A 27045-nucleotide genomic window follows, 5' to 3' on the forward strand; every position below is an offset into this window, starting at 1 on the left:
ATCAGCCGAGGAATACATTTTAAATCAGAACTACTCACCGGGCTCCATGGATCTCGGTTTCAAAAAGTCAAATGTCAAGCTAGAAGGCGGGTTTGGGGAATTCAACAAACACTCGTACATTTTTCTACTCTGCTCCAGACACACAGAGCTGATAACATTAACAAAAAGTCCACTAGATGCATAAAACTTTGTGGGTAAATTATGGAGTTTCAATATTGTTTTCGTCTGATCAATCAGGAATGGCATATTATATTACATATCAATTCACAGTTCACTATCGAATATTTTATTTTTTGCTCAAGACTCCCCATTGGGTAAGCAAGGCACATATTTCCAACCCCACTGCACAGACTGGAAAAAAAATTTGCAGCGTTTAGTGACTAGACCAAGGTCAGACATCTAGCAATTAAGGAACAGGAGTAGATCAGAGGCCTCAGTCTCTCTGACTATACCAAAGATGAAAGATGCAGCCCTTAGGTCATTTAATATACAATTTGTAAAAATCTGAAATGTCTTTTCAGTGAGCCATCTTTCGTGTAAAGAAAGAATCACCTACATCTAATCTCTTAAAAGGACAGACTAAAATGGCCTATGCTCCATATGGCTGTACAGCTATACTCAATCCACTTTGATAGGCTTTCAGTCCCTACACTACACTGAAAATGTTCTCAACAAAGTCTGTGACAACCTTCCAATTCAATGAACACTTTTTTGACCTGACCTTACTTGAATTCTTGGTGCCATTTATCACTCACTCACTCAGGAAATTCTCTCTTTCTTGGCACCTTTGTCTCTGTGTTTTCTTAAGATGGGCAGCCTGTGGCAATTGAAAAATCATTGGATCTGAAATATCACATACACTTGGGTTATAATTCCAGCACTGTCACTTACTAGTTTGAGGTCTTGGGAAAATTAACCATAACAAGCCTCATTAAAAATAATTAATGTTACCAAAATCACAGGACAGTTTGAGAATCAGAGATAACATATGAAAGCCTCTAGTCTTAGCCCATCAAAAGGCACTCAATGGATGGAGGCTCCTTCTCAGTCTATTTTTGTTGGGTTCTTTCAGTGACCACCCAGATATTAATATCATCAGGCTTCTGATACAGTTCAAACCTCTGCTCTTTTCACTCTCTATACCACTGTTGTCCAACAGGACTTTCTATGATGATGGAAATGTTCTATGATCTGTGCTTATCCAATATGGTAGCCATAAGTCACATGCAGCCTTTGCGCATTGAAATGTGGCTAGTACAACTGAGAAACTGAATTTTTAACTTTATTTAATTTTAATTAGTTCAAGGTTAAATTTAAATAATCACATGTGACCAGTGGCTACTTATAGGATAGTGCAGCTACATATTTTCCCTTGGTAGCTTCATACCACCCCATGACTTCAGCCACCACCTTTATACAAAGAGTTCTCAGCTTTATATTCCAGCCTTGATTTCCACCTGCCTATTAGACTAACTGGGCATCTCACAGGTGCTTATAATTCAATGTGTTCACAACTGAACTCATCACGTTTTCCTTCAAACTTTCTCCTCCTCTTAGTCCTTGCATCTCAATGAAAGCACCATAGTCCATTTACGTATCCTAGCCATGAACCTGTAATTACAACAGACAGTCCCTTTCTCCACCAAGCCTCCATGTATAGTCAGCCTATAATCATTCACATATGTTAAATAACTTCTTCTCTCAATATGTGCTGTCATAGGCTTAATACAAGCCTTCATTACTTCTGACTGAGAAAATATAATGGAGTTCTAATTTGTTGATGTGCTTCCAGTCACACCTCTCACCGTGCCTTCAATCATCCTCCACATGGCTGCCAGTGTTCATTCAGTGATATGATCTTGTCTTGCACTTACTCAAAACCTGTCAGTGGTTCCTAGATCTAAGGAGATTCACATCATCTGCCCTATCTCTAGCTCTCCAGGCTCATGTCCTATTACACACCCCAGAGGAAGAGGAGAGAAAGAAAGGGGAAAGAAGCTTATTCAAAGAAATAATGGCTGAAAACTTCCCTAACAGGGAAATGAAACAGACATCTAAACCCAGGAAGCACAGGGAAAGAAACAGACCTCCAAATCCAGGAAGCACAGAGGGTACCACACAAGAAGAATCTAAAGAGATCCACACCAAGACACACTATAACTGAATTGTCGAAAGATAAAAACAAAGAGAGAATCTTAAGGCATCAAGAGAAAAGCAACTTGTTATGTACAAGGGATCCCCATAAGACCAACAGAAGATTTTTCAGTAGAAACCTTGCAGGCCAGAAGGGAGTAAAATGATATATTCAAGTGGTAAGAAAAAAAAAAAATTAACAGTCAAGAATACTCTAGGACAACTCTATCTAGTAAAGTTGTCCCTCAGAATTGAAAAAGAGATAAAGAACTTCCCAGACAAACAAAAGCTGAAATAATTCATTATTAGACCAATCTTACAAAGGAATGGTAAAGGTGTTCTTCAAGCTTAAACAAAAGAATGTTAATTAGTAACATGAAAACATATTAAAGTACAAAACTCACTGGTAAAGGTAAATATTAGTTTAAGTTCAGAATACTCTAACACTGAAATGACAGAGGGTAAATCAGTTATAACTTTACCATGGGGGTTAAAAGACAAAAATGTTAAAAATAACTATAACTACAATAATTTGCTAATGGTGCACATGATAAGAATATGTAAATTATGACATGAAAAACAAAAAATGGAAGGGATAGTACAATACAGAGCTTTTGGATGTGTCTGAAGTTAAATTTTATCAGCTTTAAATAGACTATTATAACAACAAGATGTTTTATGTAACCACAAAGCAAAAACCTATAGTAGATACATAAAAGATTAAGAGAAAGGAATCAAAGCAAAGACCTACAGTATATAGGTAACCAAAAAGCAAAAGCCTATAAGTAGATAAGTAAAAGATTAAGAGAAAGGAATCAAAGTGTATCACGACTAAAAGTCATTAAATTACAAAGGAAGAGAGCAAGAGAGGAAGAAAGAAAAAAAGAAACTACAAAATGACCAGGAAACTATGAACAAAATGGTAATAGTAAGTCCATACCTATCAGTAATTACTTTATATGTAAATGGACTAAATTTTCCAATCAAAATACACAGAGTAGACATATGGATTAAAAAAACAATACCAAACTATATGCTGTCTGTAAGAGACTCACTTTAACTTCAAGGACACATATAGGCTGAAAGAGAAGGGATGAAAAAAGATATTCCAAGCAAATGGAAACCAAAAGAAAGCTGGGATAGCTACACTTATTTCAGACAAAATAGACTTCAAGACAAATACTGTAATAGGAGACAATGGAAGTTGCTATATAATGATGACAAGGTCAATTCAGCAAGAGGATACAACATTTGTAAATATTTATGTGCCCAACATAGGAGCACCTTACTATATAAAGCAAATATTAACAGACCTGAGAGAGATATACACAGCAATAAAATAATAGTAGGGAACTTCCACACCCCACTTTCAACAATGAATAGATCATCCAGACAGAAAACCATTAAGGAAACATTGGACTTAAATGACATGTTAGACCAGAGGCACTTAAGAGACAGTTACAGAACATTCAATCCAAAAGTAGCAGAACACACATTCTTCTCAAGCACACATGGAACATTCTCCAGGACAGATCATATGCTAGGCCATAAAACAAGTCTTAATAAATTTAAAAGACTGAAATCATATGAAGCATCTTTTGGACCACATAGGTATGAAACTAGAAATCAGCTGCAAGTGGAAAACTGAAAAATACAAAAACATATGGAGATTAAACAACATGCTTCTTAACAACCAATGGTTCAAAGAAGAAATAAAAAAATACCTTGAGACAAATGAAAATGGAAAGACAACAGACCAAAGTATATGGAATGCAGCAAAATCAATTCTAAGAGGGAAATCTGTAGTGATAAATGCCTACATTAAGAAACAGAAAAGATCTCAAATAAATAAGCTAACTTTAAACCTCAAGGAACTAAAAGAACAAATTAAGCCCAAAGTTAATAGAAAGAAAATAACAAACTAGGGTGGAAATAGATAAAGACTAGAGAAACAATAGAAAAGATAAATAAAACTAAGAGCTGCTTTTTTTTAAAAGATAAACAAAATTGAAAAACCTTTAGCTAGACTAAGAAAAAAAGAGAGAAGACTCAATAAATTCAGAAATGAAAGAGGAGACATTACAATTGAAAACACAGAAATACTACGGATCATAAGAAAGTACTATGAATAATTATATGCCAACAACTTAGATAGCCTAGAAGAAATGGATAGATTTCTGGAAACATACAACCTATCAAGACTGAAACATTAAGAAATAGAAAATCTGGACAGACCAATTACTAGTAAGGAAATTGAATCAGTGATCAAAAACCTCCCAACAGTATTTGTCTTTCTCTGTCTGACTAATTTCATTTAGCAAAATACTGTCTTGATCCAACCATGTTGTTGCAAATGGAAGAATTTCATTCTTTTTATGGCTGAATAATATACCATTGTATTATATACCACACCTTGTTTATCGACTCATCTGTTCATAAGCAAGTAGGTTGCTTCCATAGCTCGGCTATTGTAAATAATGCTGCTATGAACATTGGAATGCATGTATCTTTCCTAGTTAGCGTTTTCATTTTCTTCAGATATATACCCATAAATGGAATTGCTGGATCATACGGTAGTTCTGTTTTTGGTTTTTTGAGGAACCTCCATAGTGCCTCCAACTGTTTTTCATAGTGCCTGCACCAATTTGTAATCCCACTAACAGTGTACAAGGGCTCCCTTTTCTCCACATCCTCGCCAATATTTGTTATTTGTAGACTTTTTGATAATAACCATTTTGACAGCTGTAAGTTGATATCTCACTGTAGTTTTGATTTGCATTTCTCTATTAATTGGTAATGTTGAGCATTTTTCCAATGCCTGTTGGCCATCTGTATATCTTCTTTGGAAAAATGTCTATTCAGGTCTTCTGCTCATTTTTAATTGGCTTCTTTGTTTTTGTGATACTGAGTTGTATGAGCTGTTTATAAATTTTAGATATTAACCCTTTATCAGTAATATCATTTGCAAATATTTTCTCCCATTCAGTAGGTTATGTATAAAATAAGCAACAAGGATATACAATATAGCCTGTGGAAATATAGCCATTATTTTGTAATAACTTTAAATGGAGTATAATCTATAAAAATACTGAATCATTACATTGTACACCTCAAACTAATATAATATTGTAAACTAACTATACTTCAATTAAAGAAAAACCTCCTAACAAAGAAAAGTCTAGGACCAGATGACTTCGCTGGTGAATTCTACCAAACATTTAAATAAAAATACCAATCCTTCTCAAACTATCCCAAAAAATAGAAGAAAGAATATTTCCATGCTGATTTTACAAGGTCAGTATTATGCTAATACCAAAGCTAGACAAGAACATTACAAGAAAAGAAAATTACAGGCCAATATCCTTGATAAACATAGATGCAAAAATTTCAGCAAAATATTAGCAAATCAAGTGCAACAGCATATTAAAAGCACCATAGGGCTTCCCTGGTGGTGCAGTGGTTGAGAGTCCGCCTGCCGATGCAGGGGACACAGGTTCGTGCCCCGGTCCGGGAAAATCCCACATGCCGCGGAACGGCTGGGCCCGTGAGCCATGGCCGCTGAGCCTGTGCGTCTGGAGCCTGTGCTCCGCAACGGGAGAGGCCACAACAGTGAGAGGCCCGCATACTGGGAAAAAAAAAAAAAAAAAAAAAAAGCACCATACACCATGATCAAGTGGGATTTATTCCAGGGATGCAAGGATGGTTCAACATCTGCTAATCAATCAATGTGGTACACCACATTAACAAAATTAAGAATAAAAATCATATGACTATCTCATTAGATGCAGAGAAGCACTTCACAAAATTCAACTTCTTTTCTTAATAAAAACTCTCAACAAATTCGGTATAGGCAAGACAGAATGTACCTCAAAAATAAATATCATATGTGACAGACCCACAGCTCACATCATATTCAATGGTAAAACGCTGAAAGCTTTTCCTCCAAGATCAGGAAGAAGATAAGGATGCCCATTCTCACCACTTTTATTCAACATGGTACTGTAACACCTCACCAGGGAAATAAGGCAAGAAAAAGAAAAAAAATTAAAAAGTTTAAAAACCAAAAGGAAAAGAAAAAAATCATCCAAATCAGAAAGGAAAAAGGAAAAGTGTCTCTATTTTCAGATAACATGATATTATATGTAGAAAACTCTAACAACTCCACTAAAACCTGTTAAAATAAATGAATTCAGTAAAGTTGCAGAACAAAAAATCAATATAAAAAAATCAGTTTCAATCCTATGCACTAACAACAAACTATCAGAAAGAGAAATTAAGAAAACAATCCCATTTACAACTGCATTAAAAAGAATAAAATACTTAGGAATAAATTTAACCAAGGAGATGAAAGATCTGTATACTAAAACTATAAAACACTGATAAAAGAACTTAAAGAAGATACAAATAAATGTAAAGACACATGTGTTCATGAACTGGAAGAATTAATATTGTTAAACTGTCCATACAACCCAAAGATTCAATGCAATTGCTATCAAAATTCCAATGGCATTTCTCATGGAAACAGAAAAAAAACTAAACTAAGATTCATATGGAACTACAAAAGACACCAAATAGCCAAACCAATCTTTTGAAAGAAGAACAAAGCTTGAAGCATCACACTTCCTGGTTTCAAACTATACTACAAAACTACAGTAATCAAATAGTATGGCATTTGGCCATAAAAACAGACACATGGATAAATGGAACAAAATATGGAGCCCAGAAATAAATCCATGCATATATGGTCAATTAATTTATGACAAAAGCACCAAGAATATACAATGGGGAAAAGGCAGTCTTTTCAATAAATGGGTATTGAGAAAATTGGATATCTACTTGTAAAAGAATGAAACTGGACACAAAACCTTTTATTATACACAAAAATCAACTCAAAATTAATTAAAGAATGGAAAATAAGACCTGAAACCATAAAACGCCTGGAAGAAAACACATGGGGTAAGCTCCTTGACACTAGTCTTGGATTTGACATTAACAGCACAGGCAACAAAAGCAAAACTAAACAAGTGTGACTCTATCAAACTAAAACACTCCTGCACAGCAAGGAAACCATCAACAAAATGAAAAGTCAACCTATGGAATTCACAATAACCTAGACATGGAAACAATCAATGTGTTCATCAATGGATGACTGGATAAAGAAAATGTGATAAATGCCTTTTAAAAGAAGGAAATCCTGTCATTTGTGACAGGAAATCCTGCCATTGTGACAACATAAATGAACCTAGAGGGTACTATGCTGAGAAATGAGAAAAAAAAAATACATGGAGACTAAACAACATGCTACTAAAGAACCAATGGGTCAATGAAAAAAATCAAAGAGGAAATTTAAAAATACCTTGAGACAAATGACAATGAAAACACAACCATACAAAATCTCCGAGATGCGGCAAAAGCAGTTCTTAGAGGGAAGTTCATAATGATACAGGCCTTCCTCAAAAAACAAGAAAAATCTTAAATAAACAACCTAACCCACCATCTAAACAAATTAGAAAAAGAACAACAAAACCTAAAGTCAGGGCTTCCCTGGTGGCGCAGTGGTTGAGAGTCCGCCTGCCGATGCAGGGGACGCGGGTTCGTGCCCCGGTCCGGGAAGATCCCACATGCCGCGGAGCGGCTGGGCCCGTGAGCCATGGCCGCTGGGCCTGCGCGTCCGGAGCCTGTGCTCCGCAACGGGAGAGGCCACAACAGTGAGAGTCCCTAGTACCGCAAAAAAAAAAAAAAAAAAAACACAAGAAAAACCTAAAGTCAGCAGAAGGAAAGAAACAATAAAGACCAGAAAGGAAATAAATAAAATAGAGATTAAAAAAATAGAAAAAAAAAATCAATAAAACCAAGAGTTTGTTCTTTAAAAATGTAAACAAAATTGACAAACTTCTGGCCAGGCTCACCAAGAAGAAAAGAGAGGACCCAAATAAACAAAATAAGAATTGAAAGATGACAAACAACAACCAATACTGAAGATATACAAAAAAACCATAAGAAAATACAATGAATAATTATATGCCAACAAATGCAACAACCTACAAGAAATGCACAAATTTCTAAAACATACAGCCCACCAAAACTGAATCAAGAAGAAATAAGTAATTTGAATAGACTGATCACTAGAAGTGAAATAGAATCTGTAAAAAAAACAAAACTCCCTGCAAAAAAAGTCCAGGACCATGTGACTTCACTAAGAAATTCTACCAAACATACAAAGAACTTACACCAATCCTTCTCAAACTCTTCCAAAAGACTAAAGAGGGAACATTACCAAAGTCATTCTATGAAGCCACCATCACCCTGATACCAAAACCAGACAAATACCAAAAAAGAAAATTACAGGCCATAGCTCTGATGAATATAGATGCAAAAATTCTCAACAAAATATTAGCAAACCGAATCCAACAACACACAAAAAAGATCATACAGCCACGATCAAGGTGGATTCATCCCAGGGTCACAAGGATGATTCGACATACACAAATCAATCAATGTGACACACCACATTAAGAAAAGAAAAGACAAAAACCACACAATCATCTCAATAGATGCAGAAAAAGCGTTTGATAAAATTCAACATCCATTCATGATAAAAACTCTTACCGAAGTGGGTGTAGAGGGAACATATCTCAACATAATGAAAGCTATTTATGACAAACCCACAGCCAACATAGTAATGGTAAAAAGCTGAAAGCCTTCCCACCAAAATGTGGAACAGTACAAGGATGCCCACTCTCACCACTTCTATTCAACATAGTATTGGAAGTCCTAGCCACAGCAATCAGACAAGAAAAATAAAAGGTATCCAAATTGGAAGGAAAGAGGTAAAACTGTCATTACATGCGGATGACATGATACTATATATAGAAAACCCTAAAGACTCCACATAAAAGCTACTAGAATTGATAAACAAATTAGGCAAGGTGGCAGGATACAAGATTAACATACAGAAGTCAGTCGCATTTCTTTACACTAACGATGAAATATCAGAAAGGGAAAGTAAAAAAAAAAAAAAAAAAAAAAAAAACTTTTAAAATTGCATCAAAAAAATAAAATAAAATACTTAGGGCTAAATCTGACCAAGAAGGTGAGAGACTTACATGCCAAGAACTATACTGATAAAGAAAACTGAAGATGATTCAAAGAAATGGAAATATATCCCATGTTCTTGGATTGGAAGAATTAATCTTTTTTTAAATGGCCATACTACCCAAAGCAACCCACAGATTTAATTCAATCTCTATCAAATTACCCATGACATTTTTCACAGAACTAGAATAATCCTAAAAGTTATATGGAAACATAAAAGACCCAGAATTGCCACAGCAATCCTGAGGAAAAAGAACAAAGCTGGAGGCATAACCCTTCCAGACTTCAAACGATACTACAAAGCTACAGTAATCAAAACAGCATGGTATTGGCACAAAAACAGATATATGGATCAATGGAACAGAACAGAGAGCCCAGAAATAAATCCACACACCTATGGTCAATTAATCTTCAACAAAGGAGGCAAGAATATACAATGGAGTGTACAATGCTAAGTGAAATAAACCAGAAGAGAATGACAAATATACTGTGTGAAATCACCTACACGTGAAATCTAAAAAAAAAAAAAAAAAAAAGAATGGTAGTTGCCAGGGGCTGGGGGATGGGGGAACAGGGAAGGGTGAGGTTGGTAAAAAGGTACAAACTTTCAGTTTCAGTTATAAGATGAATAAGGTCTTAAGATCTACTGTGCAACATGGTGACCATAGTTGATAATATTGTACTGTATAACTGAAATTTGCCAAGAGAAGAGAACTTATGTTCTCACACAAAAAAAGAGAGAAATAAATATGTGAGGTGATGATAGATGTATTGATTAACTCAATGGTGGAAATCCTTTCACAATATGTGTGTGTGTGTGTGTGTATATATATATCAAATTATCACACGGTACACTTTAAATATATTATAATTTTATTTGTCAATTATATCTCAATAAAGCAGAATAAAAATGTTAATGTCAGGCAAGAATGAATTCAGGAAATGGACACTTTATAGTAATAATAGGTAAATGCATTCCACAATGAAAATGTGAGCCTAATGTTTTTGTGATAAACAGCACTGAATCAACATTTCTAAAGCAAAAACTGCAAAATATAAGGAAACGTAGAAATGCAGTATTTATGAGTTCAATTGACTTATCTCAGGCTTCGATAACTCAAATGAACCAAAAATAAGAAAAGATATGGAGTACTTAATAACAATTAAGAAGGTAGATCCTAATATGAAAGATTATGGGTTTCTGTCAAGCACCCTTAATAATTAGGAAAGTTTGACCATATATCATTAGGCCATGTATTAGTTTCTCAGGGCTGTCATAAGAAAGTACTACAAACTACGTGGCTTTAAAAAAACACAAATTTATTCTTTCACAGCTCTGGAGTTTAGAAGTCCAAAATCAAAGCATCATCAGGACCATACTTTCTTTGAAGACTCTAGAGGAGGATCCTATCTTGCCTCTCTCTAGCTTCTGGTGGTTGCCAGCAATCCTCAGTGTTCCTTGCCTTGGGAGTGCATCACTCGAAACTCTGTCTCTATTATCACATGGTATTTTTCCTGTGTGTCTCTCTGTCCAAATATTCCTCTTCTTAAAAGAAGACCCTGGGGGCTTCCCTGGTGGCGCAGTGGTTGAGAGTCTGCCTGCCGATGCAGGGGACACGGGTTCGTGTCCCGGTCCGGGAAGATCCCACATGCCGTGGAGCGGCTGGGCCCGTTAGCCATGGCCGCTAAGCCTGCGCGTCCGGAGCCTGTGCTCCACAACGGGAGAGGCCACAACAGTGAGAGGCCCACGTACCCCCCCCCCCCGACAAAAAAAAAAAAAAAGGAGACCCTGGTGGTCCAGAGGTTGAGACTCCGCACTCCCAGTGCAGAGGGCCTGGGTTTGATCCCTGGTCAGGGAACTAGATCCTGCATGCCTCAACTAAAGATCCCACATGCTGCAACTGAAAGATCCCGTACACTACAACAAAGATCCCACATGCAACTAAGACCCAGTGCAGCCAAGTAAATTAAAAAAAAATTTTTTTTAAAAGAAGGACACCAGTCATTGGATTAGGCCAACCTTAATCTAGAATGACCTCATTTCAACTTGATTACATTTTCAAAGACCTTATTTCCAAATAAGGTCACATTAACAGATACCGGCGGTTAGAATGTCAACATATCTTTTCAAAGGACATAATTCAACCTACAACAGTCCAGACAGGAAGCCTCAGTACCAAAAGTAGAAATAGTTTAGATCATATTCTTTGATCACAATTCAGGAAAATTAGAAACCAATAACCAAAAAAATTTTTTTTAATCTTTGTCACATGAAAATTTTAGAATATCTCTCAGCTCATGAGGAACTCAAATGAAAATTTAATGGAAATTAAATCCAACATTAGAGAATATCTAAAAATAATAAGTGAAAGTTTAATGTATCCATAAGTCAGAGGAAAATTCATAGCCTAAAATACAAAAAGTTACTAGACAAGAACAACAAAAAAAAGAATCTAGAAAGGAACCTCAAAATAGTCCTCAGGTAAACAGAAGAAAATAAATACCAAAAATAAAATCCAAAATTAATGAATCAGAAAACAGGAAAGTATTTGAGCTAATAAATACATTTAAAAACTGGTTCTTTGAAAAATGAATTAAAATATATAAACCATGCATTCCCTAAACAATTAGAGAGGGAGAAAAGAAAACTGAAAAATAGCCACAGTCACAGGTTAGAATCATAAGATAATTTGGTCAACTTTATGTGTATAAGTTCAATCACAAAGAATTGGATGGTTTCTAAATAACTAAAAAGTTCCCAAATTGACCCCAGAAGAGATATAAAATCAAATAAGTCAATTACTGTAGGAAAGTACTGAAACTGCCAAAGTGTACTCTTTAAAAGTCACTGGGAACATAAAGCTTTATGGGTAAATTCTATAATAATTTTAAATGATAGCTGATTAGAATACTTAACCTGCTCCAGAGCATAGAGAAGGAAAAAAAAAAACTTCCAAATTATTTCTGTAAAATCAGCAAAAGAGTGAAACCAAATATAACAAAAATGCTACAAAAAAAAAAACTAGAGACAATGTCACTTATGATTGTTATGCAAAAAAAATCCAAAAATCCAAAAATAGTGAACACTGGAAACTATTTGGCAGCATATTAAGAGTATATACCACAAAAAAGTGGTTATCATTATTATAATAATAACTCTAAAGTTCTAAACATCTTTGGCTCTAGGAAAGAATGGTTCTACTCCACAACTCCACATATGCATTGTGAGTGCACACTGATGGTGGGATCAAACTGTGGTCACTCCACTATGGTTCAATCTCAGTGAGAGAAGTTGTTGCATCATTATTGTGTCTATCTTCAACCTAATATTAATTAATAACAAAACTTCCAGATGGGAAGTCCTGTAGTGGAATGGCTAAGAGCATCGCTCAGTATTCAGAGACTGACTGGGGTCAAATCCTGGCTCCACCACCATTACCTGTGCAACCTTAGGCATATTATGTCCACAACATACCTTCTACCTAATCTCCTGATACACGTCCTTTCTCCCTTCCATGAGTGTTATACTTTTAGTAACTCTCAGCGACTTTTGCTCACCCAGTATTCAAACTTAGTTGATAATTAAAACATAAGAGCTTCCATATTAGCTTGGGACTTTCTGGACTGAGAAAAAGAAGAGTACAGATATTTTTACCATAATGCTAGAAAACAATTCATTAAGTCCTCCTTTTCTTATTCCCTCTCCTTGCATCTTCCTCATTTCTTCTTGCTTCTTGCTGTCTATCTCATTCTGTCTGTCTCTCTCCCTTTCTCTGTCTCTTTCTCTCTCTCTCTCTTACACACGCACTATCCTAGGCAATATACATGTGTCATTTTTCAAGGTGCCTTGCTGGGGTAAAATTATTTCTAGATAAATTAAGCCATATGTGATGCCTAGACTCAACTTGATCTAGGATTGGTGGAAACTTAGTATGCATCTGAGGCTAGACAACCTGCTTAAGTGATTTATAGATGTATTTCAGTTAAGGCCCTGAGCTTCCTCCAATAAAGTCACAGATAGCCTTGGGGCTACCCCAAATTAGAAGTAACTGGATGAAAATCTCATACAAGGAAATCTGTAAAACTTCCTTGCTCCAGGTATAAATATTATATCAAATGTTCTCCCACATATGGATTTAAGACAGGATTTTGTTAATCCTGTGTGTTGAGCTAAAATAATACTTATGGATTAAATTCCTTTTTTGAGAATTATGTTTCATTTGGGGCATTACTGAGGACTTAAGCTCAGGATACAGCCTCTCAGATATCTCTGAGGGATTGTTCTGCCGAATTAAATTATTTAAATAAATTATGTTGTAGCTGAAGATCAGATATATTCAAAGGGCACACTGATAAATGTTAAAACGTAAAAAAACTTTGCTGGAAGAAATCTTAAAATGCTAAATAAATGAAGCAAATAGCATTTTTAAATGATTATAGAAGGTAAAAGAAAGGACAGAAGAGACTCAACTCATTTGTACCAATAATTATAATGCCTAACATTTGTTTAAGCATATTACATAGATTATCTATTTTGATCTTATAGTAAGTCTATGTTGGGGTTAATAATCTCAGCATCCACAATGTGCAGATAAGGAAACTGAGACTGAGATAAATTAAGAAACTCATCTGAAGTCATCCAGCTGGGAATACATGGAACTGGGATCCAAACCTGTGCATAGTTATCCCAGACGGAGCTTGTGAGCTCAGGCTTGGATTCCTGGGTCGGAGAGGTGTTCATGCCATCCACATCATAGAAGACAGGGAGGGTGTGAAGCGTAAGTTTCCTCATCTTTGCCATATTGCCCTTTAATGTATCTATACATGTGCTTATTTATCATATATGCACCTCCTCCTCCACTTCCGTCCATAGAGCTAACCGTTAAACATGTGTTCTTGACCCATCTCTTCCTCTACTTGGCATCTTTCTATAATCTCTTGTACCTTTATCTTCTCTGTCTTCCTCTCCAATGACTTTCCCTTAAATTACAAAATGTGAAAGCCACTGCCATCACTGGAGAAAACTGGCTTCTCTGTATATAGACTATACAATCTCTTGACTTCTATTTATAACCAAACACCATGAAACAATATCCTGCAGTTATTTTCTCTATCTCACTATCTACTGACCCTCAACCCTTCATCTTGCTTCAGCATTCACAGGCCCTCTAAAATTGCTCCTAATAAAATCTAACAAAAACCTTCTACCTGCCTGCATAGTCCAATGGACTTCAGGACTTATTTCACTTTACTAAGATATTTGATATCACTGCCAATTCCTTCCTTCTTGATATCCTCTCACCTCTTCCCTTCAATGCCACCTCTCTTTCTTCCCTTCTCTGCCCGCTTAGCTGGCCATTCTTCTCAAACACTGGAGCCTCTAGTTTCTATTCTTGAATTTCTTTTCCTACTCATTGTGTTTTCCTTGAATTTTATCTCTTTCTTATGGCATTTCTAGGTCTGAATTTCCAATGGCCACTGGCCTCACCACCACAATGTTCCAAAAGATACTCAAACAATATGGCCCAAATGGAACTAACTGTCCTCCCACCCTGAATTTTCAAGGATTCCCTATGGTTTAACTATGTCCAATCACTTAAGTGAAGCCAAAAACTGGAGTCAATCTTGATTCTTTCCTCTGCTTTACTCCTTAGCTCCTACTGGTCATGAAAACTATGTTAATCCCAGTTCCCAGATAACTTTGGAATTCATAAACCCTTTTCTCTCTTCATTGTTACACCTTAATTCAAGGCTGAACCTGGACTACTGCAACAGCCTATAATTATTTTCCTAAACTTCTGTGTCATGCTTCTTAAAGTAATTCTGCATGTAATTGCCAAAATGGTATTTCTAAAACACAAATCTGATCATGTGTGGTAAGCTGAAAAATGGCTCCCCCAAAGATGTCCATATCCTAGTCCCTGAAACCTGGTGATTATGTTACTTTACGAGGAAAAAGGGACTTTGCAGATGTGACTGAGTTAAGAATCTTGAGATGGGGAGATTATCCTGTAGTATCTGCAAGAGTCCAATGTAATCACAAAGATCCCTAAAAGAGGGAGGTAAAGGGTCAAAGTGTATAGTAGGAGATGTGATAACAGAAGCAAGAGGGTAGAGTGATGCGAAGAAGTGGTCAAGAACCAAGGAATGCAGGTGGATTCCAGAAGCTGAATAAGGCAAGGAAACAGATTCTTTCCTAGAAACTCCAGAAAGAACACAGCCCTATTGACACTTTGAGTTAGCCCAGTGAGGCTGATTTTGGACTTATGATCTCCATAACTGTAAGATAACAAATTTCTTTTGTCTTAAGCCATTAAGCATATGGTAATCTTTTACAGCAGCTGTAGGAAACATAAATTCATGCCACTTCTTTTCTTGAAATTATCAGATGGGGTCTCATTGCCTACAGGATAAATTCCAGACATCTTAAACTGCATTCAAGAATTTTCATAATCTAACCACTGGAGACATTTTTAGCCTCCTATTCTATGTCTGCCCTCTAGGGACTCTCAACTTATAAGGACCAGATTTCTTTTCAAAACGTGAGCCACATGGTCTGATTTGGTTGATGTGAACAATGGACAGAAATCCTGAATAGCCAAGATGTATCCACTACAATCAGGTGAGAAAGGAAATATTTTGCCATTTTCCAAGTCATCTTATTGTAACAATTCCTGTACTTGTACATATTGTCTCCTTTAACCAGATGTCTTCTTCCCATTTTCTACCTGCTGAACTCTTCAACACTCAGCTTAATCACTGCCTCTACTGTGAATCTTCACTGATGTCCCCTGGCAGAATGAGTCATTTTCTCTTTGCTCCTATAGCTCTCTGATCATACATTTAATATGATATTTTATCATATCTTGCTGAATGCTAATAATATAATGATATATTTATGAATTTGTCTTTCCCATTCAACCATTTGCTTCTGTGGTGGTCTCCAAAGATGGTCTTCAATGAACCACATCTTCTGGTGGTCTTGCCTGTAGTCCTCTCCCATGATGAACCTTGGTTGGCCAGTGATATGCTGTAGCCAGCTCATATCAGTTCTTGAGAGCCAGCTGTGCACATCTCTTCCCAACTTTGTGTTCAGTGATGTCACACTGGTGGCTTGAAATCAGCCAAGGTGGGAAGATTTACACTAGGAAAATTAGTAAACACTACAAATTAGTGGGAGTTTTTTATTCGTTTAGAGAGCTGATTTCCCAGCACACCTCGGTTTATGATTCACAGAAACAAAGAGAATGCAATGGAAATGATGCTGTGTCAATTCTGAGATTAGCTTCTAAGGGGACTGGCAAATTCCATGTCCCTTCTCTTGAATGCTGATTTTTGCCATCACGTAGAGAGATCAGTTACCTGATAGGAGGACACTGAATAGGCCATGTGGAAAGGAAGAAGACTTGAGATTATATGGAAAAGGAGAAGAGCCCAGTCATCCCAGCATCCCAAAGTAGCCTCCAGATGACTCCAGCCACAGACACCATTTCACTGCAATCACATGAGAGACATAAACCAAGACCAGCAGTAGAACAACCAGGTCACCAACAGAATTATGAGAAATGAGAAATGGTTGCTATTGTTTAAGCCAACAAATTTGGGAATGGTTGGTTAGAATAATTATTAACTTAAACAGCTTCCTATGTCTAGATTCATATTTCATTCACCTGTATATCCTGGATACCTGGATAGGTACCCAATGAATACACGCTGGATAAACAGTGGATATTGTCTCCTTTCTTGCAATACTTTCTTAAAGCAATACCTACCCATCTATTCCACTATGATGGGAAAATTTGCCCCTTCATAATAGTATAACACTGTACAACAGTATTTAGAGAAAGAAAATTCCTTTTCAACAAAAATAGATCTTTACTAAACAAACACTGCAACCCCTTTCAAAAGCTTACTATCAATACTCCATTCAAACAGTCCTTCAAAACTGGCTATTATGTCTACCTTCTCCTCACCCTGATGAGTATCAAAAGTCTCTGCTCTCCTACCTGACCTTCTTGAGGGTCTTCCTCCCATGATGACATCAAGGCAAAATTCCTGGAGGGAGCTGATATCTGAGATGTCTGAGATACGTATAAAAGAAAGCCTGTGATTTTAATCTGCTAAGGAACTTAGGTGTGGTTGCAGTTCAGCTTCTGTTCTGACTATGCAGTTCTTGGGAAATGACAAAAATCTTATTTTGAATTCTGAACCTGTTTCTTTATTCCACAACAAAATCTGTTTCTCTTTTATCTATATGTCATTTAGTTATTTCTTGTACTTTTTGCTCTTTACCTTTGTTCTAGTCTCTTGTTTTTCATGCCTACATATGTTTCTTCTTGTATATGCTATGCTCCCTACCCCTATAACTTACCTACGATAAATTAGCCATTTTGCAAGATGCATTACACACATTATCCCATATAATCCTCTTACCTATCCCATGAGCTACACATTATCATTTTCAATTTACAGATAAGAAAATCTAAGATCATAGAGATAGGTAACTGGTTCAAAATATCACAGCCAACAGTAGAGCCAGATGTGCAGCTGGGTCCAGATGTACTCAGATCTATACAGCTCTAAAACACAAGAAGTGGGAGATCAGGGAAAGAGTTAAGAATAAAATTAACTCATATTTTTTTAAAAAAGAGGGGCGATTGAAGAAAACAGCAGAGGTATATTTTGCATGAATAAACACAGAAACTTGTTAAACACTGTACAGATAGAGTTACCCAAGAAGAATGTTTCCATTTCCACTTCTACTCTGGGGTTACAGGAGAAATCTATTTTTCTCCTTTTCTTAGAACCCTTACTCTGCAGGATCAAAATCACTACACAGTGACCACATAAGTGAGAAACTGTGCTTCTAACTGCATTCTTGTGATTGGCATAAAATTCTGTAGCACAGCCATTCCTTAGATGCGAGGTCACGGGATCCAATAAGCCCACTTGGAAATTCCACATCCAGAGACCAACAGTGTTCTGTATTGGAGCGTGATGGTGAGTTCCTTTGTCCCCAACCTTGGCTGCTGCTCCACCACACAATAGGGACCTGCAAACAGTCTTTGTCAAACTCACTTTGTGGACCCCACAACCGGCAGAGCCCTGGCCTAGAGTCATTCAGGTGTCTAGATGATACAGACATCTGGACAACTTGTTGAAGCAGCAGTGATCAGAACGCTTTGGTGAGCTGAATAACCACCAAATGAGAAACTGGACTCAAAAATGTTTCAGGAGGGTACAACTTTACCTTTGCTATTCATTTTTAGAAGGTAGTTACATATTATGACAAAGCCAATGTACAAACTTACATGGAATTCTAACGTATGAATAATAATAATGCCATTAAGTATTTGAATGATTATCACGTCAGGAACTTCACATACATCATCTAACTTCATCATCACAACACTTCGGTGCAGTCGGTATTACTATATACCCATTTCACAGTAGGAAACACAGGCTCTGAGATGTTTGGTGTCTTTCCTAATCATTAGTTGGTAAGTAAGAGAGTCAGGACATGCACTCCAGTCATTTGATTAAAGAGGCAGAAAGATATGGTGATTTTAAAAAGCAGAATTCTGGATCCAGACTACGTGCACAAAAATCCCAGCTCTGCCCCATACTAGCCGTATGACCTTGGTTAAATCACTGTCTCAGTTTCCTCATCTGTAAGATAGGGATCATCGTAGTATCTACCTCATAATATTATTTTATTTTATTGTTATTGTAAGCATTGGATTAGTTCATATACATAAAACACAGTGCCTGGCATATACACTATATAAGCATTATCAATTATTATTACTGATTCCAAATCCACTGATGTTCTACTTCTTCTCTATCCCCCCCACTCCCGTGTGTGTGTGTGTGTGTGTGTGTGTGTGTGTGTGTGTGTGTGTGTGTGTGTGTGTGTGTGTGTTCTAAAATCTAGACTGGAGGTGGAAGGTAGGACTGAGAGAGAAGAGAGGACTGGAGATGGCAGCAGAGAGCTTCTAGTAGGTATGTGTAGGCTCTGACCTAATTGATGACTAAAGGAAACTTGGTGTAGCTCTGAAGGCAGGAGAGTAAGAAAGCCCTAAGCTCTGCAGTCCTGTTTTGGGGCTAAACCAATATAACATCTCTCAACCAGGAAACAGAATCTCCATCTATTGTGTAGCTCTTTGCTGAGGCTACTCAATCCATTCACAGTTGATCACAATGAGATCTCCAGGGGCTCTGAAAGAACTAATTACATTTCAGGTCACAAAGTCAATTTTCTGACCTCCTAAGCTTAATATCTGTGCCCTATCTTGAACCCTTTACCCATTTGTGTGTATAGAAATCTTCGTCTATATTACTTACTATTTTAGGTTATATATCTAAACAAATTAAGAAAAAGGATTTAACATTTTAAGCCCCTCATGCTTATTTCCAAACTGCTTTCCAGGAAAGCTGTGCCAATTCACACTGGTTCAGCCACTCCCACCCACCACGAAGCATCATGATTCAAAAAGGAGAAATCTTTGCTAGAGCCAAAGGAACACATGCATCGGGCTGATTTAACTTGTGTTTCTTTTCTTACTACTGAGGTCAACTTTTTTTTAATCCAGACACTGTGTTATTTATTTTAGCAGTACTTTATGTCTTTAGTACACTTTTTCTGTTGGGAGATTCTGCTTTATTTAATGATATCTGAAAGATCTTTATATAGGAATAACATTATGTCATGGTTAGTTTAGTGGAATAATGCTCTCCCAGTAAGTTGTTTGGCTATTAATTTACTTTTTAAACACCTTTAAACAGAAGTTTGGACGTCTTCTCATAAAAATTCAGAAATTATTTTACACTTCACTACATCAAACTGAGGTATTTAAGAAACGTATCACTCTTATTTATTTTCTTTTGGTTAAAATATATATTTCTTAAAAGAATACACAGGAATGTAAGTTTTACCAGAATATCAGCTCTTTGGGAAAACAGATCTGACCTATTGTGTTCCCAGCACTTATAACTGTTCCTAGCACATAGTAGGCATTCTATTTGTTGTACAAATAAGAGCATCATTATCTCAAAATTTGCATAAAAGCAGCAAATCAGACTCCCAAAGATTTTCCAAGAATCAAAGATAATTACTGCTAACATGCAAGATCTACAGTGATAATACCTGGTGTTCCGGCTGAAGTACATTTTATTGTTAGAATATTAGAATGTATACACTTGGACCTTTTGTTTTCTTTCTATTTCTATTTTCACAGCATAAATGAAAATTCTGCATGTCATCTGAGATCTGCCTGATGAAAATACTTCAAAAATATATCTCCCCTTCCAATTGGTCTTTACCATCACCACTCGAGTCTAAGCCAGCATCATCTTAACCTACATTCCTACAATGACCTCTCAACTGTCCCCTGCTTCCTCTTTTGACCTCTTCCTATACCTCCCCAATCCATCCTCACTGTGCTCAGCCATGCTGGCTGGCTTCATTTCAGGTCCCTGAATAGGCCTGGTCTATTCCACCTGGGGCTTCCCCACTGCCTGCTGCCACTACCCAGATGGCTCTTGCACACCCCCTCCTGGCCAAACCAGTCATCTCATCACTTTCTGAGTGTCGCCTTCTCTGATAACCTACGCCTCCCCATCAACACACCAACAGGCTATATTAGGTCTTAGACTCTTCAGTCTAAGACTGTGCTACACTGTACTCATAGAGCGTTCTTCACAGTTTGTAATTATATAGTTACTTGTGTAATTCTTTGCTTTACCTCTCTCTCCCCAGCTAGGTAGTAAGTTCGTGGACACAGGGCTTGGCCTGTTTTGATCGTCACTACATCTCCACCACCCACCACAGAGCCTGGCACCTATGTGGCACTCAACAATACAAGCTGAGTAAATGAATGAATAAGAACAGCTGAAGGCCATCTTCTCCCTCACATGCCTAGGCCACAGGGATACTTCTCTTTTTGACCATCCAGTAGCATTCTTGTTTACGACACTTAATTTTGTCCTGGATGATGCATTGTGCTGTAATTCATAAATGTTTCTTGTTTTTATTTTTCTAAGCTGATCCTTTTCTTTGAGGGTCGGATCTGGCCTCCAGCTACTTCTAGAATCCAATTTCTGTTCATGTTCCCTTCACTGCCCTATAGATTCGCTGGCCTCCTAGCTGGTTCTTAGACATTCTTGACTCACCCTTACTCAGAGACTTTGCATTTGCTCTTCTCATTTAGAACACTCCTCCCCCAGATATTACAATGATTCCCTCCTAGTTCATTCAGCTTCTTCTCAAAGGTCACCTCCTCAGATAGACTTTGCATCCTCTCTAATAACTGACCCTGCTTGGTTGCTCTTCCCAGCTCTCATCACTACCTTGCATTACAGAACACATTCACACACCTGTCTACTATCTGGCTCCCTCACCAGAACACAGGCTGTGAGGAAATAAGAATCTGATTCACACCAGATACCTCCCACAGGATGGGGCATACAATATTTATTATACACCTGGCATATAAATATCTATTAAATGACTGAATACCAGCTCCATTGAGAGTCCAAAACTCCAGCGCAGATCGAAATGAGCATGAGTAAATTTCAGCTGGCTTAAGAAGCTATTCCTGAATCCTTCCTTCAGCACCCTATCTCAGGGAAGGAGGTAGGCACTTCTTAACCGACAGATTGCTTCTGATGTAAAGAGGCAACTAAAGGAAAGGAGAAAGATGATGAAAAAGAAGTTGGAGTATAGTAAAGGAGAGAAGTCAACTGAACTGGATGAAAAAGGAAAAATACGATAATTGCAAGCATTTGAAATCCTTTCAGCAGCTACCTGACAGCAGAAAGTCAAAGTTCTGAGTTGCTCTTCCCTTTGATAAATGTGGCTCTGAATGAAATGTAACCTCTCTGTGCTGGCAAATCATCTCAGTGCTCATGTATTTGATGAGACATATCACGTAAGGATATATCTCATCTCAGAGGAAACTCCAAGAATAAAAAGAATAAAAAGAAAGAGAGAAAGAATTATAGATGGTAACGCAAAAGAAATTAGATGCTGATGTGGGGGAGAAACATTTATAAAAGTCTCAAGATGAAAGTAAGAGAATATTTCCTCTGTTGAACATAATTGATATTACATCATAAATGGGCTAACCCATCCAGAGCTCCCAAAAGGAAAAGAGACTGAGATGTTTCCACACTGAAAACCACCCAAGAATCTGCAACTTTAGATTTGTATATATACAAAAATACAAATAAGGTGTGGGTGGTAAGGCCCTTTTATAATACAGCAGTTAGAACTGTGGTGGATTGGAATGGTGGGAGGTTTTCTGTTGTTTGATGGTCTGACTGAGAAGCAAGTCCTCAAAAGTACAGTTCTTCCTCTGTACTTGATCGCCCAATATGAGATTAGAATTATGTTGGCAGTCTAATATTCAGTTCTTGGGGAGATAACAGGCATGTCTATAAAAATATCAAGTACAGTCTCAGAATCCATGATTATCTGAAATAGGTTGGCTTCTATCACTAGCCATTTAACTAACTTACATATCCAAAAATTAACTCTTCTCAGAAACAAAGTCTTAAAATTTCCTTTTCTTCCTTGATAAACAAAAGCTCCGGGCTACAGAAATCTCAAAATGAAACTGACAAAAAGTTTTCTTTGTTAATATGAGGTTGATATTTATACCACAAACAAGACTTGGAGAAGAAAAAGAAGTCTGTATAAACTGAAATCATAACTAAAGAAAACACAGAGTATGGAGAAGGAAAGCAGAAAAAACACTATATTAAATATGACTGGCATCTATGCACTTGTCTTTTCATTCATCTTTCTCTCTGAATAACCTAACCATCAATTAGTTAAAAAAAAAAAAAGAAAAAAAATAGCATACATTAATTATTTTAACTACCTTCCCAACAAATACTCAGTGTACAACAAGAAAACTCTTTTTTATACAACAACAAACTCAAAACACATAATTTTACCTCTGGTCTAACTTGAGAAGCCCATGTAATTGGATGCACAGACTTTTTCATTGGTCCCTGGACCTCCAAAAATTTTCTCAGTCTACGTCTTCTCTCTTCCTGCTTTTCCCTTGCTAAAATGAAACTTACTGAGGCAAAGAAAAAGAAAGGAACACAGGAGATCAAAGGGTACGTTTCTTCTTCTCTGATATTTTTAAATGAGCTATGAAATTTTGCTTACAAATGGCCTTTATAATCCCTACCATGATTTGCAAAAGTGGAAAGCAGAATAATGAAAAAAATATACCAGTGTTAAAGCCTAATAAAACACATTGATGACTATGTTATCATTTTATGAATTAGATTCTCTTGAGCAGAATTTAGCATTTCCATCCTGGAGATTTACATCATTGTGAATTCTTGAAAGAAAAAAACAGTATTAGAATACTTGAAAGATATTTACGGCTATATCATGATGTGCATAAGCTTAAGTGAGAAAAATTCAAATCACTTCATGATCTCCTGGTTGTTCATCCTATAATTAATGTTTGCAAGATTTTGTTTTGCATAGTATTAGTCTGTTCGGGCTACTGTAACAAAATACCACAGACTGGGTGGCTTAAACAACAGAAATTCGTATCTCCACTTCTAGAGGCTGAGAAGTCCAAAATTAAGGTGCTGCTATTTACAATAGCCAGGTCATGGAAGCAACCTAAATGCCCATCAGCAGATGAATGGATAAAGAAGATGTGGTACATATATACAATGTAATATATCAAAAGGAACGAAATTGGGTCATTTGTAGAGACGTGGATGGACCTAGAGACTGTGATACAGAATGAAGTAAGTCAGAAAGAGAAAAACAAATATCATGTATTAACACATGTATGTGGAATCTAGAAAAATGGTACAGATGAACTGGTTTGTGAGGCAGAAATGACACAGATGTAGAGAACAAACGTATGGACACCAAGGGGGGAAAGCAGGGTGGGGGGGTTGACGGTGGTGGGATGAATTGGGAGATTGGAATTGACATATATACACTAATATGTATAAAATAGATAACTAATAAGAACCTGCTGTATAAAAAATAAATAAATAAAATTTAAAAAAAAACAAAATTAAGGTGCTGGCAAGAGAGGTCTCATTCTGAGGCCTCTTCTCTTGGCAGGTAGGTTCCTGCCAACTTGACATGCATTCACATGACCTCTTCTTTGTGCGTGCATGGAGAAAGAGCGATATCTCTGGTATCTCTTCTTATAATGGTACTAATCCCATCAGAGCAGGGCCCCACTCTCCTGACCTCATCTAACCCTAATTAGATAAAAGACAAAGATGAAGGAATAAAAGTTTCTATTTCCTCCCAAAGGCCCCATCTCCAAATACTATCACATTGAGGGTAAGGGCTTCGACATATGAGTTTGGGCACACAAACATTCCATCCATAATATGCACCATGAGGCACATATGCCATCTTGTTCTTCTAGTCACTATATAACATATATTCTAAGAATACAAACTCCAAGGTCCAAATAATTTAGATTAGCAAACATATGTGTATAGGTAAATGTCTAGTCCAGTTCCTTCATATAAGTTAATAAACGCTGATTAAATGATGAATACTGTATGGTCATTCTGCAGGTTTTCACACCAGAAAACCACAGAAGTAAAGTTTTGCTCCAGGTCAAAAAGCTGGTTAGTGACAAGGTCAGGTCTGCTGATTACCAGTCCAGTGTTCTTTCCAATAAACCACACCATCCCTCACTGGCATGAATGCATTTCTACATGTCAGTCAACAGAACATATCATAACCCTGGGTCACATTAGATTTTGAGGGGTGAGACCTAGGATCTCCACTACTGACCTCTGAGAGCAGACAGCTCACTCTGAAAGAAAAGAAGTCAAGAAACTGATCCCTACCCCAAGACACTACAGAGGGTTACACTGGCAGACGTGCCCAGTGCAACTGAAGAAGACTGTGAGCAAGTTCCTTAAAACCAATTAAAAGCTCATATCTGCTGTTGGAAGGTCCAGGAACAAGCTTGTTTTGAGCAGAATGGGAAACACATAGTTGTCCAAGTTCCAAAGAGCCCATAAGCCTTTTTTTGTTTTTTGCGGTACACAGGCCTCTCATTGCTGTGGCCTCTCCTGCCGCGGAGCACAGGCTCCAGACGCGCAGGCTCAGGGGCCATGGCTCACGGGCCCAGCCGCCCCGCAGCATGTGGGATCCTCCCGGACCGGGGCACGAACCCGCGTCCCCTGCATCGGCAGGCAGACTCTCAACCACTGCGCCACCAGGGAAGCCCCTATAAGCCATTTTAAATGGAGACGGACACCAGACTCAATAGGGCTGACTGGCACTGGGAGAAGTTCCTGAGATCCTCTGATATAAAAAGACTGAGGGCATCTTCCAAGGGCTTGCAAAAGGCATGGGCAAGACCTGAAATGAGGGAGAGTGGCAGAGCAGATGCCTGGTCAGCCTAGCAACCTGAGAACACTGGTCTCAGTTTTTTCTTTCAGAGAACTTGTCTTAACTGCACTTCATTAGTTACGTAATTATATGGTTAGACTCTGTCTTCCCAGCCAGATTATAACCCTGTGAGGTAAGGAGTGGTTTCTATTATCTTCAAATTTTTCCCAGCACCTAGACTAGTATCTGATCTACAGTAACTGCTCAATAAATGATGTTCACTTGAGGAAAAGGAGTATCAACTACCTTTGCTAATACCCTTGGGATGAAGACTACACAAGGCATGGAGGCTAGAAAGAGGAAACAGAAACTTAGTCTTTCATTACATTCTTCCTGGAGCAATTTGTCTCAAAATATGATGAAGCTGGAAACCCTGAAATGGGTAAAACCTGGAATAATAATAACAATAATAATACAAAACTCTAATTTGCATCTTTATAGCTCTTGATTCTTCCCAAATAACATCATATTCTTATTATGATTTGCTTTTCATGATATAACTGTTCCCATTTTAAGATGAAGAGCTGAACCTCAGGGAGATTATAACTTGTCCTGCATCACAAATCTAATAAACATGGAACCAGGATTCAAATGCAGGTTTCACAATTCCACATCCAATATTCTTTCTACTTGAAGTACTTTAAAATAATTAAGTTATTAGTAAATGCTGATGTCTGAAATAAATGGAAGAAATAACCATCTTAAAATTATCAAGCTCCTCTGTCTTCTAGACTAGTGATCTGAATTTATCTTTGTGGCAGACAGTCCCCTGGTTCTGGGAGAAGGAAAAAAGCTTAAGAGGGGTTCTACGGTTATGCAAATAGGGAGCAAACCCACCTTTCTTGGGGAAGACTGGGGTGTAGTAAAACATCCCTAAGGTCCACATGACCTTTTTTCACTCTATATTTACTGATTACCTCTGTGTGCTGGTCACTGTTTAGAATAAGACACTGTGGACTACATAACAATGTCAACTAGGAGTGTCCTTTGACAAATCTTTATGCTTGTGAATTACGTTTCAGAGAATGAAACGTTTCCTTCCCCAGTAAGCATTTTGTCAGCTCTATTTAATCTATATCCTCCTTGGGTCTCCTTGCAAGGTGGGGTGTGTTGATGTTTGAGTTCTTTATAGGAACTGGGATGTTGGGAGAAAGAGACCTACATGAGGAAGTGCAGGCTTGAAGCTCCCTTCCTGCTGTGATGAAGGAAAGACCATGGAAAGGACACTGATGGTGTCTGGGACCATGTGACCCAGGCAAGCAGACACAGTCCCACTGACAACTTTATTTAGGAACAGTCCACAAGCTAGGAAGCACTAATGTCTGATTCAGGTGTTCTGATGATTTAGGGTAGCTGGAGGTTAAAACCTACACCCTGGCAAGTCAAGGTAGCACTTTTCCTTAAGTTAA

This window comes from Delphinus delphis, chromosome 11 (genome assembly GCF_949987515.2).
Source record: "Delphinus delphis chromosome 11, mDelDel1.2, whole genome shotgun sequence".
Taxonomy (NCBI): domain Eukaryota; kingdom Metazoa; phylum Chordata; class Mammalia; order Artiodactyla; family Delphinidae; genus Delphinus; species Delphinus delphis.